Source organism: Scyliorhinus torazame, chromosome 6 (assembly GCF_047496885.1).
Source record: "Scyliorhinus torazame isolate Kashiwa2021f chromosome 6, sScyTor2.1, whole genome shotgun sequence".
In the NCBI taxonomy this organism is placed as follows: Eukaryota; Metazoa; Chordata; class Chondrichthyes; order Carcharhiniformes; family Scyliorhinidae; genus Scyliorhinus; species Scyliorhinus torazame.
The window spans coordinates 230,703,280-230,725,448 of record NC_092712.1 but is presented as its reverse complement, the minus strand read 5'-3'; positions in this window follow the sequence as shown (position 1 = coordinate 230,725,448).

Genomic DNA, 22,169 nt, shown 5'->3' with positions numbered 1-22,169 from the left:
AATTCCCTATATCTCTGCTCTCTCTTTTGCTACGAGCCTCTTTGCTGATTAATTTCTATGTCTTCATCCTTGCCGTCAAGGCTACCAGTGGCTTCCCGCCAAACCAGGTAACCTTGCTTGCTTGCACGCTTCGCAGTTCCAGTGTCCCTCCCTTATCACCACTTTGCACAGCACAAGTGACCTCTAATACCTTCTGTAAAGTAATCTATGTCTCTGCTCATGATTTCTTTGGTACAACTGTGTCGTTAGCCCCACAGACTAGCCTATCTCTCAACATATCATTGAGAGCAGGCCCAAACTCACATTGTTCAGTTGTTTGTTTCATGCACGTTACGAATGCCACTTCCGCCTCCCCTGGTGCTCCTGTCATTGAATGAAATTTGCAGCATTGTCATCGAGGGCTTTGGGTGATAACGTCCCTTAACTAATTCCACAAGCTCCTCAAAGGTTTTGTTTTTGGGGGTTCCTGGAGAAGTCAGACTACTTATCAGGTTATAGTTTAAAGCCCGCAGGCTGTTAATAGGATTACCCACTGCTTCTATTCACCCGGAATTCCATTGGCTTTGACAGAATGTTACATAGATGAGTTATATTACCTATCATGGAGCTCGTCCAATGGTGTTCAGTGCTTGTAACCGTCACCAAACCAAATGACCAGCGCAAGCTTTGCGTAGACCTCACACAGTTAAACAATGTAGTCCAAAGAGAAATCCAACCTGTGGCATCAGTAGGTGATAACTTGAAAACATTTGCCTACAACATCCTCTTCAATAAACCTGACCAGGAGTACAGGATGTTAACACTATTTCGTATGCCATTCGGACACTTTTATTTTAACTGCTTTCACTTTGAGATGTTATAAGCTCTGGAGATATTCCAGCATGCCATGTATTTTGTCATGTGGATAATGTCCTTATCCATGGACAAATTAGACAGGACAACGGAGATGGGAAAGCCCTCAAAGCCCGACAAAGGGCAGATTCCATCTTTTATGAGAAATTTGAATTTGCCCAAACTACTACCAAATTGTGGAACGCTTCATTCAGAGATAGGGGACTGGATTCTCTGATCGTGATGCTATGTCCTCACTCCAGCATGGAAACAGTGGTGTTTCACGCCCGAACATTTGGCGCAAAATGGCCACCGATCCTCCGCGTAACTTGGGGCTAGCACGCCAGCAGCATAGAGCACCCAGCTCTAGCTGGAGATACAGCCCGGCGAATTGGCGTTCCGTGGCCACGCATGCGTATGTCGGCGGCCTACGAGGGCTGCGCCATGCACCTTGGCACCAGCCGCTCGTGGACCCAGCCTGTGAAACAGTGCCCCACCTTTGGCCGGCTCGCACGCCCCGGACCAGCACCCAACAGTGCCCCCAGCCCCTGATAAAGTCCCCCCTGCCCGCGGATCGGCCCTCTCCCGTGTGGCAGTGCTGGACTGAGTCCGCAGCCACCACGCCAAGTTCTCGACCGGTGAGACCATGAGAGACCCACGCCGTTGGGAACATGACCGGTTGAGGGCGGAGCATCGGAGGGCAGGAAGTTTGCCACTTTGGAGGGGGCAGCGCATCGCGAAAGCGGCGCCGCCCCCGATTTGGTCGGGAACTTTGATTCTCCGGCCAATCGCCGAATCCTGGAGAATCCAGCACAGGGTATCATTGTGGATAGCACAATTGCTTCAGAGCTCCAGGGTCCCAGGTTTGATACCAGCTTGGGTCACTGTCTGTGGGGAGTCTGCACATCCTCCCCGTGTGTGCGTGGGTTTCCTCCGGGTGCTCCGGTTTCCTCCCACAGTCCAAAGATGTGCAGGTTAGGTGGATTGGCCATGATAAATTGCCCTTAGTGTCCAAAATTGCCCTTAGTGTTGGGTGGGGTTACTGGGTTATGGGGATAGGATGGAGGTGTTGACCTTGGGTAGGGTGCTCTTTCCAAGAGCCGGTGCAGACCCGATGGGCCGAATGGCCTCCTTCTGCACTGTACATTCTACGATTCTATGATGATAGAATCCATGGATGCCAGCCATCAGGGCCAAGGGGCCTAGCGGCCTTTTAACCCATTAGTTTGTCTAATGCTACTTCTCTCGTGATGGTGATAGTATTGAATTCCTCCCCTTTATTCTTTAACATGAATGGGATGTTCAAAGTATCTTCCACCATGAAGACTGATGCAAGATATCTTTTTGACTCCTTTGCCATTTCCTTGTTCCCCATAACTATCTCCCCAGATTCATTTTATAAGGGGCCTGTATTCACATTGAACTCTCTCTTCCTTTTTATATATTTAAAGAGGAGCTCTGTATTTCTGATTTGCATTCCATTGTCGAAGCCGATATTCAGTGTCTGGTTCAGTGGGTAACGCTCCTGCCAGTGAGCGAGAAGACACCGGATTCAACGTCCACTCCAGGACTTGTTGGCTATGAAAGAACACAGCCAATGGGGCAGGTTAACTAGCACACATTGATGCTGGTCCTCAGCATGAGTATATGGGAGGGTTAATGGCAGGAATGACATCCGACCTCAAAACCGCCTGCCAAATGCAAAAATAAGGTTATTTATGAAGGTAATAAGCCGGCATGTGCTGTCCCCATGTAACATGAGACAAAGGTGAAAGAAGAACTGTTAGAAGCATAAATTTATCAAATTTACCTACAATTGGTAAATCCTTTGAGAATTGAGTCTTCATCTGCTTCAGAAAGGCCATAAATTCATTTATATAGCAGACGATCACTGAGCAGGATTATAAGGCTGTCTGAATAGGACCAGAGGACCAGGAGTAGGCCAATTCGCAGTTAGATCACAGCTGATCACCGACCTCAATGCCACTTTTCTTTGTTCTCCCCATATTCCTTGATATCATTCATATTTAGAAATCTATTGATTTCTGTCTTGAACATGCTCAATGACCGAGTCTCCACTGTCCTCTGGGTAGAGAATTCCAAAGATTCACCCTCTCTCTGAGTGAAGAAATTCCTCCTCATCTCAGCTTTCAATGACACACTGGTTAGAGGGACATAAGTAAAAGGTTTAAATGGGAATTGTTCTGGTTTTTAATTCTTTCGTTATGGGCATCACTGGCAATCTCTGCATTTGTGGCCAAGGTAACCAATGACAGCAGATTCTTTTCTAAAGGGCATTAGTGAGACAGATGGGTTCTGATGACAATCCATGATAGGTTTCATGACCATCATTACTGACTAGCTTTTAATTCCAGATTTTATTTGTTGATTTAAGTTCCACCAGCTGCCATGGTGGGATTTGAACCTATGTTATCACAGGATTATCCTGGGCCTTTGGCACTCGCCCAGAGATGTTACCACTATGCCGCCAGCTCCTAACTTCCCCATCTCCAACTCAGCAAGTCACAAATACCACCTCTGCTGACATCAGCTATCTTGACACGTATCAAAGCTTGAACTTGGGCCGCTCCTGATCAATACTGTTCAGTACTAAACAACCCATGAGGGAAGATCTGTAACACAATTTTCCAATGCTTCATTGAAAACGTAAGAGAAAGTAAATAAGGGCTATGTAAAAAAGAATTATGAATGATGAATAGTTCAATATTGCAAGGTGGTCAAAGAATCATAGCGCAAGGTATTTTTGTGACTTGAACTGATTAATAGAGAAGCCAGTGTCAAAGTGCAATCAGGGTATATTTTTTAGGGAAGATAAGGGAATCCCACCCATGGCATCAACTAGAATTCAGCACTCCTACTCACCGCGTAGGAATATTCGTTTCAACGCCGTTGCTCTTAAGTGTCCCATCTCTACCAATGGCGTATGAAGTGGTTGCAACTCTCAACTTTATGGATACCTTGCTGGTGACGGCTACTCAGGTGCACGCCTGAATGGAGCGGGATCCGGTACGAGTGAAACTTCGCCTCATGCATTTGAGCAGCGGAGCGCAGGGGGTGTCCTTCCAGGAGCCCACCGGCCTTCCATCCCAAAGTTCTCAGAACTCAGTGTTGAGGATGGTCTCTTATTGTGGGGTGATCATATGATAATCCCGCCGTAGCGTGAGGAGTCCCTGCTGAAGGAACTACACAGCGGACACCCAGGAGCCTCTAAGGTGAAAATGTTGGCCCGCAGCAATATCTGATGGCCCAGCAGCGATGGGGACATTGAGAGGGTCATACGCTGCTGCCCGGAGTTCCAGGAGCATCAGAAGCTCCTGATTGCGGCCTCCCTTCATCCTTGTGAATAGCCTAGACGTCCATGGATGCGGCTACATGCAGACATCACGGGGCCTTTCATGGGGTTCATATTCCTCTTCATCTTGGATGCCTACTCAAAGTGGCTAGATGTGAACAATATGGCCTCAACCATGGAGAAAAGCTCCGGTGCTCATTTAGCAGTCATGGGATCCCTGAGGTCCTGGTGATGATTGATGTGGCACCCATTACTAGTGAAGAGTTTGCCACGTTTATGAAGCGAAATGGCATTTGGCAAATTCAAACCGCCCCATACCATCCCTCCCCCAAAGGACTGGCGCAAAGGGTGGTCCAGACTTTCAAAAGGGGCATACAAAATGAACCACGGGTTCCATGGACATGCAACTAGCACGGTTCCTTTTTAACTACCATGCAATGCCACACGTGATGAGGGGAATCGCCCCTCCAGAACTGTCAATGGGCCGACGGCTTCGACCCAGTTAAGTCTCACATTTCCGAACCTCGGCCAGAAAGTGGAGGTGCAGCAGGAAGCACCGAAGTGGCACAGGACTTGAGGATGCCAAGGTGGCAATTTCACTGAGCAGACATGATCTATGTCCGCAATTTTAGAGTCGAGGCACTTTGTCGTGCTGGAGAGAGCGGATCAGTTTCTTACAAAGTTTGGATTCAGGGGAGAGTTCAACGGAAACATTTGGACCAGATGAAGAAGTGGGAGCCCACACTTCACGATGCCCAATCTGTGGATTTGACCTCTCTTCCTTGTGAAGAACCGCCCCTCAGCCTGGGGAGACAGCCATCCAGGTCCCAACGCCCAGTTCAGCACGAGGAGGATTCTGGCATGGAAATGGACACAGATGTGTCCAGGCCAGTGGACGATGTGTTCGGACCTGATACACACCGCCCGACCCAGAGCCACCGCAATCAGAAGCACAGCCACGGGCAAAGCAGCCAGAAGGGCCCTCACAATTGGCGGCTGAAGGAGAACATTCATACTTCGGGGGAAGGGGTGTTTTAATCAACATGAGGACTAGGGGGAAACCATTGTTGATTTCCCCATAGGAATCGTGGAATACGAACTTCCCAGATAGGGGGCGGAGGCCACTCAGCTGGAACTCATTATAAACATACAGAAAATCCGGCCCAAAGCAGGGCCTGGTGTGCTTAGTTCTCCCAACAAGGACAGGAGTGGGAGGAGCAAGTAACTTCCATGAGCAGGATATTGTATATACTTAAATAAATCTCTGTTCTACTGCTGGCTTCCTCAAGTTACTAAACATTCATAATTTGTCTTTCATTGAATCTTGTTGAACAATTCTTAATGAAGATCACCATTGACAAAATCTGATACGGTAGCTTTGTGATCAATTGTTTATTGTTTGTAGTGAATCTTTTCAGCCCAAAGGTTGATGCCTGGTGAACACAAGGCCAGCAGGTTAAGTTATTTTAATGAGAAGATAGTAGCCTCGATTTTGTGGCAGCGATGTCTGCAAAACTTGTTATCATTACTTCCCTAAAACTGTTTATATATTTCAGTTTCTACTTTAATCCTGTCAAGATTATGAGGGGCATGGATAGAGTGGATTGGCAGGACCTCTTTCCCAGGGCGGAGGGGTCAGTCACTAGGGGGCATAGGTTTAAGGTCCGTGGGGCAAAGTTTAGAGGCAGGTTTTTTACACAGAGTGGTGAGTGCCTGGAACGTGTTGCCAGGGGAGGTTGTGGAGGCAGATACATTAATGGTGTTCAAAAGGCATCTTGACAAATACATGGAAAGGATGGGTATCGAGGGATACAACACTAGGAAGTACTGAGGGTTTTGACCAAGGGTGGCATCATGACCAGTGCAGGCTTGGAGGGGCAAAGGGCCTGTTCCTGTGCTGTATTGTTCTTTGTTCTTTATTCGTATTCTATTTCTACGTTACAATCACTTGTTTTGCTCTCTGGGAAACTTAAATTGACCGTGAAAACATCAGTGCATTTTACTTCCTACTGTGTTGTCTATGAGAATGCACCAATATGATCCGCTGCCCTTCTTGGGCATCACTGGTGAAGGACATCCTCGTGACTTTGCGCCAGATTTAAACTGATCCTGGGAAAGGGGAAGTCCACGCCACAGAGTTTGCATGATCTTTATAAACAGTTTTACTTGAGGTCAGCAACAAATGTCACTTTATCATTGAGAGAAAATGTTGGGCCAATGAGTGCAAGGAATTCCGCGCTGAGAGCAGATCTTCACTTGAAATATTACTGTTTACTCAAATATGGTCAAACAGATCATTTTGATTAGCAGCCATGAACTTATCTATTATGTTCATGCAACATTGTTCCTCTTTAGAAATGCAGAAAGGTACTTTTTGAAGAAGAAAAGTTTTGAAATTAAACTTAAGAATTTACAGCTGTTTTCACAGAACTGAGGCGGGATTCTCTGACCCCCCGCCGGGTCGGAGAATCGCCAGGGCTGGCGTGAATCCTGCCCCCGCCGGCTGTCGAATTCTCCTACACCGAAAATTCGGCAGGGGCGGGAATCGCGCCGGTCGGCGGCCCCCCCCCTGGCGATTCTCCGGCCCGCGATCGGCTGAAGTCCCGCTGCTGTCATGCCAGTCCCGCCGACGTGAATCAAACCATTTACCTTATTGGCGGGACTGGCGGCGCGGGTGGGTTCCGGGGTCCTGGGGGGGACGTGGGGTGATATGGCCCCGGGGGGTGCCCCCACGGTGGCCTGGCCCACGATCGGGTCATACCGATCCGCGGGCGGGCCTGTGCCGTGGGGGCACTCTTTTCCTTCCACCTCGGCCATAGCCTCCGCGACGGCTGATGCGGAAGTGACCCCCCCTGCGCATGCGCGGGGATGGCGTCAGCAGCCGCTGACGCTCCCGCGCATGCACGGACTTCCACCGACCGGCGAAGTCCTTTCGGCCCCGGCTGGCGTGGTGCCAAAGGCTTTTTCCGCCGGCTGGCGGCGCGCCAACCACTCCGGCGCGGGCCTAGCCCCTCAAGGTGAGGGCTTGACCCCTAAAGGTGCGGAGAAATCCACACCTTCGGGGCGGCCCGATGCCGGAGTGGTTCACGCCACTCCATCCCACCGGGACCCCCCGCCCGCCCCACCGGGTAGAGGAGAATCCCGGCCCTGATAACTGAAATTGGGTCACATGACTGCCAAATTTGGCAGCATTCCTAAGAGTTGATTCGTCCTGAAAGAACGCAGTCTTTTTTCAGCTACAAAGTAGAAGTCATAAATGATTACTGAAATTATCCGCAGGTTCTATGTTTCTAAGGGCCAAAGTAGAATTAATTTTACGGCCATAATTGATTCTATTGTGCAAGCTCCTGAAGCAAAATTCTTACAACACTACCCTATAAAATTGTCGGGCACGATGAAGCTGTTTGATCGTGACCAACGTTTGACTTTGATTAACTATTGAGCACACTTGCCACAAGTGCTAATAGCACTGGAGTGCAGTTTGGCATCTTTTGCTTATTCAAGTACATACACCATGTGACAGATACCTCAGGACCTTTGGATTTCTGGATGCGTCTATTGACCCCAATGTTATTTGACAGAGGTCATTCCAAGCGGGTTACAGTTGGGACAGGGATTTTGAGATCTTGGGTGCTGATAGATATATTAATAATCTCTTGTTCTTACTGTTCTGAGGTTCATCAGTCAACCCAAAATATCTTCCTACTCCAAATTAATTGCCGAGCAGCAAATTTATATAGCTGAGAAGGAAATAGAAAATCATCACACTGAATGAGATGTATTCAGTCTGCTGTGGTCAACATATATCTATCAATACTTGACCACACAGGTAAAGAAAGTTATTTTCTTTTCAGGGTCTTTTATTTTCCATAACTGCAGCACTGACGATAGATCAATGTTACTGTGATAGCCACAGGTAAGGACTTCATGCGACACCAGGTAGGCAGGATAACAACTAGGTTTATTTACTCTACTCACAAAACTACAATTACACTACTCCTCACCCCGCAGGGTCACCCTCCTCGACCTGCTCCCAGGTCAGCGTTTATATCCTCTGAGGTTCCTCCCAATTAGGGGGAGGCACCAAACCCCCCATCACCTGGGGAGTTTGCGCTCCAAGGTATAGGAGGGGATCTGTATAAAAAAGAGGGTTTAGACCCTGATGGGGTCACAACAGTTGCTAAGGGCTCGATTCAACTAAAAGTTCCACAGCGAGCGCGTTTAGCCGCGTGTTTCCTGGCGCTCGCAGCGCCGAGAAATGCATGACTACACAACGCGATTTGAGTTGAATAAGTAGCTTCAGTGAGAAATGCACAGCTGAGGCCGCACATAGCCCTGTTTTGTTCAGTGGGGAAGATCCACTCGTCGGAACTCCCCTGTGTAGCAAGAGATCTGGACGTCATTTTTAAATGGCGTCTAGTTCTCAGAGGCCCTTGAAACGATCCCCAAACCCCCCACCAGCCCGAATGCATTATGGAAGGGTTCTTGCCCACCCCCAACACAGGGCATCCCCCAGCCCATTCGCACACAAGCAGAAAATGCCAGCTTGGCACCACCCCTACCAGTGCCACCTGGGCACTGCCAGGCTGGCACCCTGGTGACACTGCCAGGGTGGCAGTGCCAGGGTGGCAGGCTAGCACTACCAGGGGGCCCAGGTGACACCAGCAGTGAGAGCCAGGACACCACTCTGCCCAAAGGGCATGCAGCTGGGGGCTTCTGATCGCCAGGGAGACCCCTACAAGTGTTCTTTGTTGGTCCCCGTTTGTGGGGGCTAGTGATGAACAACACTCACCCAAGGTCTCCGAGGTGAAGGGATCAATCCCAAAGGCTCAGGTACCTCGGGAATCTGCCTCACCCTGATATGCAGATTTGCCAAAAAGTGATCCCGCCCACAATGGGTACATCGCAATGTCTCGCAAGATCGCGTCGGATCTCCTGAGCCGCTGCAAGACAGGTATATCCTGGGGGCGGGGCCTCACAGCTTTTATTGACCATGCTGCACTGCGGCGAGCTGCTTTTCAGATGCTGGGTGGGTAATGATCACGTCCCAAGTATTTTGGTACATCAGTGTAATGCATTGACCAAGACAGAAGGTCAAACCTCTACCTCTCTCCAATCTCTCAGGAGATGCTGACAGGGTGGTAATGTTGCTTGACCTGTAATCTAGAGGCCCAACTATTCTGAGGGAATAGATCCAAATTCTACCTTGGCATTTGGTGGAATTTTAATTCAAGTAATAAATCTAGTGTGCAGGATTTTCCACACACGCACAGTGTGTTTTGCAGCAGCAGAGGTGGCCCGCCATTGGCTGGTGCCGGGATCTTCTGGTCCCGCCACCGTCAATGGGCTTCCTGTTGTATGCACCCCCAAATGGCTGGAAAATTCCTGACCAAATTATAAAGCTAGTCTACGTAATGGTGACCATAATGATTACCATTGATTGTTGTAAAGACCCATCTGGTTCACTAATGTCCTTTGGGGAAGGAAATCTGCCATCCTTACCCATTCTGGCCTACATGTGACTCCAGGTCCACAGCAACACAGCCCTCAGTTCAATGGCAATCCACAACGGGCAACAAATGCTGTCCTTGCCAGTGATGCCCACACCTCGTGAAAGAACAAAAATATTGAATTAAAATGCATGCCTGATATGAGAACCATTTTATATGTTTGCTCAAGTAAATGGATTTTCCTGCATCAAAAGTCCTATGGGTGAGAATGATAGTTAGTTTGACTTAATGAAATTCAATCATGCAATCTGAACTCTGTATGGAGTAGGTGCTTGATGAGTCAATGGATTCACACAGTTGTCAGTCTCATTATATGGCCAAACCCAAATTACAAAATGATAAGCAGAGCAGAAATGATGCATGCATTATGTAATTTATGGAGAAACTTAAAAACTGAAATCTGAATCCAGCTGGAGCACTATTGCTTTTTTGTTGAGGCACTGGGGCCAGGAAAAGGTGTGTATTTGTGCAACTGTTTTGCGAACCGAAGAGTTTTTGTTAAGCAGATGCTTGAAGACCAATCGAACACGAATCATGTCATAGCCATATGTTATATTACACATGTAGAACATTATGACAGAATCTGTCAGGAACCAAGAAAAACTCCTTATCAATATATTGTACCAGGCCATATGGCAGGATGTTTGTAAAAACCCAAACAATCATCTCTGCCTCACACAGCCAAATAAATTGAAAAAATAATTATTTGTGTTGACATCAAATATTTTCCTGATTTCTGCACTGGAGATGTGGTAGTAGAACTTTAATATAAGGTGCTTCCCTTACTTAGCCATTGCTCTCCCAGCCTCTGACAGAAAAGCGCATAGTGCCTCCTGCCTCAATAACTGTAAAGGTGCACGTGGGGCAGCCTTGGGCCAGGATATGGTGCAGCAGGAAAAATTGTCTGGGTCCAAAATCCAGAGGAGGTGTGCAGCGGCTGTCTGACATGTCAAAGCAGGAAATGAGAAGCCTGCCTCAAGCTCAGTTGAAGCCACAGTGGCAGCACTACATAGCAGGAATAGAAATCATAAGAGGAAGCCATCTTAGTTATCAAAATAATTCACTTGGGTGCTTATAACAGTTTCCATGTTTCATGAAGTGTTTTGTTTCAATCAAAGCATGATTTTATATGAACTTGGCCAGCACGGTGGTGCAATGGTTAGCACTGCTGCCTCACGGTGCCGAGATCCCAGGTTCGATCCCGGCTCTGGGTCACTGTCTGTGTGGAGTTTGCACATTCTCCCCTTGTTTGCGTGGGTTTCACCCCCACAACCCAAAGATGTGCAGGGTAGGTGGGTTGGCCACGCTAAATTGTCCCTTAATTGGAAAAAATTAATTGGGTACTCTAAATTTTTTTTTCATGATTTGATATGAACTCATCCTCATGGTCTCTACCTTGTTGCAACCCTCATTGACCCTGGTCAGTTTCATTGTGGTGAATCGAATAATTAACCTTGATGATGGGAAAAGGGTGGGACTGTGATAGTTGTGGATTTATGGGAATGTTGACAGGGCTCTTGATGGAAAGCATAGATTACTACAAGCACATTGGGGCATTCCGCTCAGAACTTCCGAGGTAAGGGGTCGCACAGCAATTACTCAAAAGTGTAAACTTCCCCTGGACGATTGTCCTGAGCTGGGAACCAATTTAATCGTAAACTTTGGATCTTCCCGGTTGTGTTACACAAATAGTTACCCAGAAACAATGAGAAGAATTAACACCTCTTCTAACTTCTGGCTAACTATTGGGTAGGGCCACATGCAGAGACCTCATCGCCGTCCCAGGTCAGCGTTCTCTTTGTCAATTCTGGCGGCCTGACTAATGCATGTTCTGCACCCACATGCCTGGCAATGCTGTAGGAATTCTCCCTCATCTTCGGGGGAGGTGTCCCGCAGGTCTGTGGCAGCTTACAAATATTGAGCCCGACTGCGATATTGTACCTTTGGCTGTTGCTTTGGAGGTGACCTGAAAAGTGGCATTTGTGAAACTTAGTTCCACACGCTGCTCCACGGCAATCTTCCAGAGCGGCTGGGGCGTACGGAAGTAGAGAGCAGATTTATCTTTTTTCCCTTCATCACCAGTTTAATGACCAGAAAGTCAGTGGTCGGAAGAACAAAGGATTTATTTAAAGTAACATAAAGTCTGCCACGGTAGTAACTATTTAGACTCTACAGTCCCCGTTGGGACAACCAACATGCTGGTCCCTGCTCGGGCCGGCATTTATGCTCGATCTTATGAGTCCCAGCTGCATGGGTCCCCGCCCACTACCAGGGAAGCTCGTATTCCACAGGCCCCATGTGGAGACAAATTGTAGTTTCACCCTGGGCCTCCTGGGGGTTATTACAATTGCCATTACTGAATCCCCCACGATCAACATCCTGGGAATACCAGAATTGGACTAGCCATCACAATAGTGTGGCTACGAGAACAGATCAGAGACTATAAATTCTGCAGAGAGTAACTACCGTAATGACTCCCCAAAGCCGATCCACCATCTCCAAGCCACATGTCAGAAGTGTGATGGAATACTCTCGTCTGGATGAGTGCAGCTCCAATAACACTCAAGAAGCATGACATCAGCATGCTATCCACCACCTTAAATATTTACTCCCTCCACCTCCGACGCACAGTAACAGCACCATGTGCCATCTACAAGATGCACTGTAGCAACTTACCGAGGCACCTTCCAAACCCACATGATCTTTACCACTTAGGACACAGACAGCAGACACATGGGAACACCACCACCTGGAGGTTCCCCTCCAAGTCACCATCCATCCTGACTTGGAAATATATCACCGTTCATTCACTGTTGCTGGGTTAAACTCCTGGAACTCCCTTCTTAACAGCACTGTGGGTGTGCATACACCACATGGACTGCAGTGGTTCAAGAGGCAGCTCACGACCACATTCTCAAGGGCAATTAGGAATGGGCAATAAATTCTGACCTAGCTAGCGACACCCACATAACATGAACACATTTTTTAAAAATCAACTCTCTGCTCTCAGTAATTACAAGGGAAGGTGTGCAGGCTGAATACTTAGTACTGTGGCCATTAAAGTATCTTGACTTGAATCTTAGAAGATCACTCCCTGCTGTATAAATTTAACATTTCTGTTTCGCACTGCACCCAATCTTATATTCTCACCGTGAAATTTGTGCAAAACAGCTGGCAATTGTATGCTGTGGCCTAACTTTTCTCCATCATAGATTGAAAATTAACACATCAATATCTCTTAGATTTTTTTGGGCTATCAAAACAAGGTCACTTTGATCCATTTATCTTGGCATTTGAGGTTAAAGAGTGTGCTAACCTGCTGCACTGTTCAATCGCTGAGCAAAAAAAACAGCCAAAGTCAATAGTGATTATGTGGACCTTTAAAATCAAGTCTTTGTTATCAACTTCTGGAATGCAGAGGGAGATATTACTATGGTCCCCATGTACAGCAGCATTTAAATATTTTCATGAGGATTTCCTTTGATCAGTTTATCAAACAATATCATAAACATGTTGCTTTGCAAAGTGTTGTGTATTTTTTAAGAAATGTAAACTGGAGAATATCTTTGTGAACGGATTCAAAATGTCGCGACACCTTGTGACCAAAGCAAAGCTTTTCCTGTAATCAAAGCCAATTGGCTAGCTTTTTGAAATTTCAAGTTTATTTCTGGTTTTAGCTTTAACGAAGGTTGTGAAACTGGACAGAGTACCCAGACCAAAACACGAGCCTCACTTGGCCTGCTGGGGAAAGGGATACATTGTTTTCCATCTCTGGAGTGGCTAGAATTGAACAGCTACGTCTCATTAACAGATGCTTAATCACCGCCAAAACTCCTGGGCTGCAAAGATCAGCACAACGCATATGGCTCAATGAAGCACCACTATTACTCAGGGTGGTGAAAGGTAAGGAGTGCTGTTCCACAACGATCAGCCTTGGGATCACTGTTGTTCACAATTTACAAAATAATCGGGATTCAAAATAGAGATGCTCAATTTCAACATTTTTCGGCGACATCACGTTGGGTCTTATCGTTAATACAGAGGTGAAATGCTACAACTGCACTATGATAATGTCAAATTGCAGAATGGGTATGCAATTGGCAAATGAAGTTCAATACAGAAAACTGTGAGGAGCAGAAGAATAGGAAGGCAACTTATGCCTTGCAACTAGGAAATCTGAGACACAATTACACAATCATCAATTACACAATTAATAATTACACACAAAGTGACACAGGTTAATATAGCTATTAAGACCACCCCCAGGAAAGTACTGGGTATAAATTCTGGAATGATGGAACTGAGAAGCAGGGATATTGTAACAGACGTTTGCTGAACTTTGTTTAGTCCTCACTCTAACAGTGAAGTTTGGAAGATCAACACTGATCATGGGAAAGAGTTTGCACGAAACCTTACTGACACAATACTGGAGGAGCTAGGTTTATTGGTAGTGGCGGTGTCCACCACCTGGAAATCTAGGGACAACTCCACTGTGACTAATTTCAGAACCCCCGATGACACTGCATGGCCATCAGGCAGTTAACCATCTGGCATCAGAGCTTTTGTCAGCCGTGAAGGTTCCGCTTTGTAAGAGCTTCTGCACAATCGGACAGCACTTCAATCCCCAGCCAATGGGAGTGGTGGCCACTGCTGTTACTGGAACCATTCCTGAACACCATAGGTAGAGGAAGCCGCACACTGAAGTATGTTTGTGTGGCTTGTCAGGACCATGCAGAAAGGCCCTGCTGAAGAGGTGGAGGTGTGGAAGTGAGGGGCTTTATGATGAGATGGCCATTGCCAGCATTTGGATCCTCCCTGGGCTACAGAGTAACCAATCAGAAGGAGATGCTTCACCAAGCCTGCAAGGAGGCTACGTGCTTTATTGAATACCAGTGACAGTGGGATGAGGCCTTTAAGTGGCTATTAATGGAAAATCATGTCTCACAAATTTGATTGAGTTTTTTGAGGGGGTGACCAAGAAGGTAGATGAGGGCAGTGCAGTAGACGTTGTCTACATGGACTTTAGCAAAGCCTTTGACAAGGTACCGCATGGTAGGTTGTTGCAGAAGGTTAAAGCTCACGGGATCCAGGGTGAGGTTGCCAATTGGATTCAAAATTGGCTGGACGACAGAAGACAGAGGGTGGTTGTAGAGGGTTGTTTTTCAAACTGGAGGCCTGTGACCAGTGGTGTGCCTCAGGGATCGGTGCTGGGTCCACTGTTATTTGTGATTTATATTAATGATTTGGATGAGAATTTAGGAGGCATGGTTAGTAAGTTTGTAGATGACACCAAGATTGGTGGCACAGTGGATAGTGAAGAAGGTTATCTAGGATTGCAACGGGATCTTGATCAATTAGGCCAGTGGGCCGACGAATGGCAGATGGAGTTTAATTTAGATAAATGTGAGGTGATGCATTTTGGTAGATCGAATCAGGGGCGAAATTCTCCTACCCGCCCCGCCACATTTCTGCCCCGACCAGCCGGCGGGAGTCTCCGTAACACCGGCCGGTCAATGGGGTTTCCCATTGTGGGGCAGCCCCACGCCGTCGGGAAACCCCCGGGCGCCGGCAAAACGGAGACTCCCGCCGGCGGAGAATGACGCCCCTGGCCAGGACCAACTCAGTTAATGGTATGGCGTTGGGGAGAGTTATAGAACAAAGAGATCTAGGAATACAGGTTCATAGCTCCTTGAAGGTGGAGTCACAGGTGGACAGGGTGGTGAAGAAGGCATTCGGCATGCTTGGTTTCATTGGTCAGAACATTGAATACAGGAGTTGGGACGTCTTGTTGAAGTTGTACAAGACATTGGTACGGCCACACTTGGAATACTGTGTGAAGTTCTGGTCACCCTATTATAGAAAGGATATTATTAAACTAGAAAGAGTGCAGAAAAGATTTACAAGGATGTTACCGGGACTTGATGGTTCGAGTTATGAGGAGAGGCTGGATAGACTGGGACTTTTTTCCCTGGAGCGTAGGAGGCTTAGGGGTGATCTTATAGAGGTCTATAAAATAATGAGGGGCATAGATAAGGTAGATAGTCAACATCTTTTCCCAAAGGTAGGGGAGTCTAAAACTAGAGGGCATAGGTTTAAGGTGATAGGGGAGAGATTCAGAAGGGCCCAGAGGGGCAATTTCTTCACTCAGAGGGTAGTGAGTGTCTGGAATGTGCTGCCAGAGGTAGTAGTAGAGGCGGGTACAATTGTGTCTTTTAAAAAGCATTTAGATAGTTACATGGGTAAGATGGGTATAGAGGGTTATGGGCCAAGTGCGGGCAACTGGGACTAGCTTAATGGTAAAAACTGGGCGGCATGGACTGGTTGGGCCGAAGGGCCTGTTTCCATGCTGTAAACTTCTATGATTCTATTCTATAATTGATTGCTTAAGGGCCTTAATTGCACTCTTGTCGGGAAGGCCATCCTCAATCTTCCCCACTGTAACTGAAGCGGCTGGGGTGTGGGGGTAGGGGGGACGTTGTGAAGGTGGCAGGCACTCATGTCCTCCCTCAGATTACCTTGCACACGCTCCTCTCCAGCCTGCAGACAATGATGAAATTAAATTCCACACTAGGACCAAGATCTTGATGAGGCAGAAGGAGAAAAGGAGGGATATTCTTTGTCCACAGTCAGAACTAATGGCCCTCCAGACACACAATGAGAAGATAATGGGAACTGGAGATTCATATCAGGAGCACAGATCCAAGAGTATGAATACAATGCAGGAAGATGTTTACCGATCACACACAAGTGATCAAGGTCAGTGAATGTATCTTCTCATGCCATATCCTATTAACTGCACCAATAGCCTCTCCCACTGCCCAATTCACCACACCTCTGTCACTCACCTACCAACAATTTCTATCAATCAGAATTCATACCTAACTTCATATGCTTTACCACGTCATCACACACTTAGCCCGCATTGACATGGTGCACTGTTACTGTCCGGAACCAAGACATGCACTTCAGGATGAGATGACTATGCTGTTTCGCATCTCATTCGCAGGAGTGTTTGCAACATTAAATAGTGGCAAAAGCATCCAGCCTTGTCTCACATCACTCTCATTCCTCATTGGACTTTAAGCTGACAGAGTGCGGACATTAACGGGTCACTGATGACTACAACGCAGATCAAATTCTAGCACGCCATGAGGTTAGAATTCCCAAGTGTGAATGCAGGACCCGTCCTCCTGGCGATTGTTTGGCTGTCCCCTGAGATGACAGAGAAAAGCTTGGAGGGCTAGAGGTGGTCTTTTTCAATGACCTGACCTAATTTTATTCCTGGAACCTGTCAGCAATTAAAGTATCACGGGCATGTCTCCCAAGTCTTCCCTCCTCCATGACAGGATTAAGGTGTCATGACAACTCTCAAAGTACCATGTACATACATGCAGGATGTGCGTGCGGTGGTCACACACTAGTTGCACGTTAATGGAAAGGTAACCCTTGTGGTTTATAAACATTAGGGACTCGTGCCGTGGAGCCCGTATAGCCACATGGGTGCAGTCTATCGTAACCTACACTTTTTGATAGCTGTGAAACTGGTAAATCGTTGAGCCTGGCTATCCTCGTTCAGAGCAAACCTGACATAATGATGGGCCTTCCTGTAAAGGACATTGATCACCTCTGTGCAGCTATGTGTTGCAGACTGAGAGATGTCCTGGTGATCACTGAAAAGGCCCAGTTCAAATAAATTGAGCGCTGCCATCACTTTAAAGGCCACTGACAGTAGGAAGCCTCTAACCCGACGTGGTATCAGGTCTTCATGAAGAATGTGGTATATGTGATGTACGAGGTTTCTGGGCAATCATAATCTCTGTATGAGGTCTCTGGAAAATCGTGTCCAGCACTGACTGTCGCTCATTTGTAAGTAGGAAACTCTTTGACAATAACCCCGCGGTGTGTTCAGTCACCCCCGCTGTCTGGGTTTTCCTCCTCACCCTTCTGTTCATGCTCTAGTTCCCCTTGGCCAAGTCTCTGAGGTGGTGCCTCCTGCTGGAGCTACATGCGCTGATGCCTGAGCCTCCTTCACTTCCTCCATTGAAAGAGGACTCTAGGAAATGCAGCCTGGAACCCTGGATCCATTTGCACTTTTGCCTTTACTATGAAAATAAACATCGCAGATAACAACATTTAACGGATGCAGAAATGAAAAATCTGAATGAGAGACTTGTGGGGGATGAGGGGCTGCACAGTTTTGGGAGCCTTGATTGCATTGTGTCTGATACAGCCTTACCCCTGACATCCTAGCGCGCACATAGAGGTGAGCAACACCCCATTCCAGAGATGTGACACCTGGAGCCTTTGCGGGAGGAGGGGGGGGGGGGTGGGGGGGGAGGGCAGGGGGGTGATAAGGTGTGAATGAAATTATGAAACCAAAATAGCTTTGCACTCCATTCTTTGAATTGGCATAACCATGACTTTATGTTTCCCATGGTCAATGAGTGGAATCCATTTGACCACTGATGAATGGCATCCATCATTAATCGGTGACTTCCCTTAACTGATGGGATGACAGAAATGGTGCAGCTGTTCCACTTTCACTATTTCCTGCACTCTCTGCGTTCCTACCTTCCACTTTGTCAATGTTGAAACTTTGAAGTGAGGCTATTGCAGTGAACACTGCAGAATTAAATTAAATATTCTTTAAAATAAATATTCTTTATTAATTGTTCACACAATGACAGTACTGCTCCTCATGGGGTTGTACATCTTCCCTCACATTATGCCAAAAAAACATATACACCACTGCGAACCAATGTTCCAAGTCACGCTTCTGGGTTGTGGATACCACATTAGTGTGGCTGGTAACAATACCAACCTTTGGAGCATACAGCCCTTGCCTCTCCCTGCTGCTGGGGTACACCATGCTTCCAATGATTGCTCCTGCTATATGCCCACTGCTCTTCTGCACTGTCTCCTATCTCTGACTCCTGAGTGTGAGGTCCACAATGCCTCTGGATTGCCTACCATCTGTGATTCCTTTCCATTTTGCAGGAGGAATGTCTGACCTCTGAGACTCCTGTCTGTCAGCCACTGAACTAAAACAGGAACCTTGACATAGTTTCCATTTCCAAACAGGACAAAGGACAACAGTGACCCTCCCAAACCACTGCAGCCCTAATTTCTGAGTGTTGGTGCAAACCTTCGCACTGTGCCACACTAACCAGCCTTCATCCCATATTCTGGAATCTGTACATATTCCCTTCCAATAAGTGATATGTGGCAGGATTCTCCAATCGCTGACACGGCGATTGGCCGGAGAATCCACATTTGCAGCAGAATCGCGGGCGGTGAATTTTTTCCGATGCTCCGCCCCCTCAAAAACTCCCCGAGTACGCTGCACGCCGTATGGACGCCCTCAGGATGTCACCTGAGGCCCTCCCACTATGCTCCGCCCCCGATGATCCGAGTCCCGCGTTGCTCGCATGTGCTCACACCTTTCGGGGACCTTGCGTGGTGGCTGCGAACTTAGTCCAGCGCTGCCACAGTCGGTGGGGGGGGGGGGAGCTGTTCTGCTGGCGGGGTGGGGGCGTCGGCAGGGGCTGATGAGAGGTTGGTCCAGGGGTGGCGAGGGGGGTTACAGGGAGGCAGTTTTTGGTAGGCTTGGTCCGTGTGCAGCCGGCGCCATGTTGCATGGCATGGCCGTCTCAGGCCGCCGCCGTGCACATGCACGTCCATGGACCCACCCATTCCACGGCCGTATCCGCAGGTATAGCCAGGGGCTTTACGCTGCATGGCTACTAGGCCCCCACCTGGTGGTGGGGGCGGCGCCGACTTTCTGGTCGTAAGACAAGAAGGATCCTACGGACATAGCCAACAGTGAATCCAGCCCCATGTGTCTGTAAAGCTAGTCTGTTGAAATTTCTGACTGGAATATTGAGCTGGAAAGTGCAGGAGTGCTCTTTCTGACCCCACATTTAAAGCATGAATGATTATGAAAAATTAAATGAAACATGTTGAGAATTAAGTATGATGTGGAGATGCCGGCTCTGTTTTCTTGCATCTTTGTAGAAACTTAATGTCAGTGTCTATATGCGCGATCTTCCTGGAGATCCTCTCCACTTTAGGACTTCCTAAGCTACAATGCACAGTCACATTCGGCTTACTCACATGACTTGAGGGCCCTCATGTAATGTAATGTTCTATTTAGAAAACATTTGCAATAAGTAATGGATGAGATTTGCATTCTCCAAAAATGATCTATGCAGCAAATGTTCACTCAGCGTTTAGTTATCGTAGTTCATGGCTATATAAGGAAGGATATTAAATTGTGTGTTAGTTCTTGCAATCTCAGCAATGCAAAAAAAAGTGATTAATATCTCTTTATGACATTCCTCACATTACAATGCTCTCAAATATATTAAATGTGATCATTACAAAGAATTGATTAAAATGTTTCACAGAACTTTTATTTATTTTAGGTCCCCAAATGTTTACGTGAAGAATATTTTTTACGATTCAGTGTGAGGTACTAAGTGAATCATTTGCTCCCAGACCCCAACCAATACTGCTTTCTGCCAATTGCTGGGAGATTGCCACAAAATGACTCAATAGCCTTGAAGTCCGTTTTCCGTTGCTGAGCGGGCACCCAGGCTCTAATATGACGGTCAGGATGCACATGCTCATTATGAGATGGGAGTGTGCCATTTGTCATGTTCATGTCGGCAAATATATGGATGTCTAAGGGTAGCAGGCATTGAGTCCATTGCTCATGCAAAGAAGGGGCATAAAGCCTCTTTAAGGTCACTTATGCAAAGCTACTTGCCCTCCAGCAGGTCAGTGGTATTCAGGAAGGTCAGGCAAAATAGCCTAATCAGCATTCTGTAATAAGGAGCAGGATTCTCCAGCCGCATCCGCCCAATGACCGGAGACTTCCCCATTGTCCGCGTCTCATCCGTGGTGTTTTTGTGGTGGGTGGGGCCGAAGAATCCAGCCCAAGGTTGTTGTTGGATATTTCTATAGATCATTGCTGGCTTCCTAGTCACAGCCTTTCTATTGCCTTCCATCTCTTTTGTTTGACTTCATTCCTGATTGCAGGCCTCAAACCGCTGCCCCCCTTCCCCTCCCAACAAACCCACCCACCTGACCCTCAGCATCTTCCTTCCCAGCATATCCCCTCACATCACCTTCCTTCATGATTGGTCCTTCGACTTTATGTACATAACTCAGGACCACAATAGTGGCACAGAAATACCACTTCACCAGACAGTTGTCTGGGCTTCCCCAGCATGGGAGCGGGAAGCTAGATTTTTAAAATCAAATGTTTAAAGGGTGGGTAGGAACATGCAGGGTTGATCTTCGGGGAATGTCCTTTTCCAATTGTGGGGCAGCCTCCCTTAGGACAATCTCCTCCATCCTTCCTACCCCACCCTCCCTTAAAACCATCCGCTTCACCCCTGCCCCTCTTCCTAACTAATCCTCCCAGCCGAAGATCCTGGACTTACTTGCTCTGGGGTTCCTTAGCCCTTGATCTTCCTCTTCCCCTGTAGTCCTGACAGCTGCCACAGATGCCTTACAGGCACTTCCAGAGCAAATAGAGGTGCTTGCCAATTGGATTGAGAGGGCAGAATGTCTTCCTCATTGAGGGGCAGAAATCCCACTTGGCCCTCATTAGTCTGCCCTGCAGTGCGTTAAGCCTGTGGGGCCGGTCAGCATATCAGCTCCAGGCTGATGTAATTTCCAGGACAGTGGATGATATGCCCCCTCCCGTATTATTCAGCCCAGTAAGTGGAGAATCTGATCTAAGCACTCCATTCTATACCACTTTGCTTTGGCTTTACACTGCTCAAGAATATTGCACTACAACGTAAACATATTTTCCCTCTTGTTGGTCTATCTAATGACTCAGGCACACAACACATTGAAAACTGTTTGGATAGTTTCCTAATGATGTGCACTGTGGGGGTATGTGTGCACAAATTTTTGAAGGTGATGAGGTAGTTTCAGAACGTGGTTAAAAAGACATACATGATCTTGGGTTTTATAAATTGCAGATTGGGGCACAAAATCATAGAAATTATGATGAACCTTTGTAAAATAATGGTTTAACCTCAAGTGGAATATTGTCTCCAATTCTGGGCACTGCACATCATGAAGGAAAGCTTTTGAGACTGTGCAGAAAAGATTTACAATTATGGCTCCAGAGTTGAGGGACTTCAGTTATGTGGATTGTTTGGAGAAGCTAGGATTGTTTTCCTTAGAGAAGAGAAATTTGTGAGGAGTTTTGATAGAGGTGTTCAAAATCATGAGGGGTCCAGACAAACCTGATCAGGAGAAACCGTTCCCTTTGGCAGAAGAGTTGAGAACCAAAGGACACAGAATCATAGAATCTCTATAGTGCAGAAGGAGGCCCGGTGGCCCATCGAGTCTGCACTGACCCTCTGAAAGGGCACCCCACTCCCCTGCACTGTTCCCATAACCCTACCTAACCTTTGGACACGTAGCATGGCCAATACACCTAACCTGCACATCTTTGGACTGTGGGAGAGAAACGGAGCACCCAAAGGAAACCC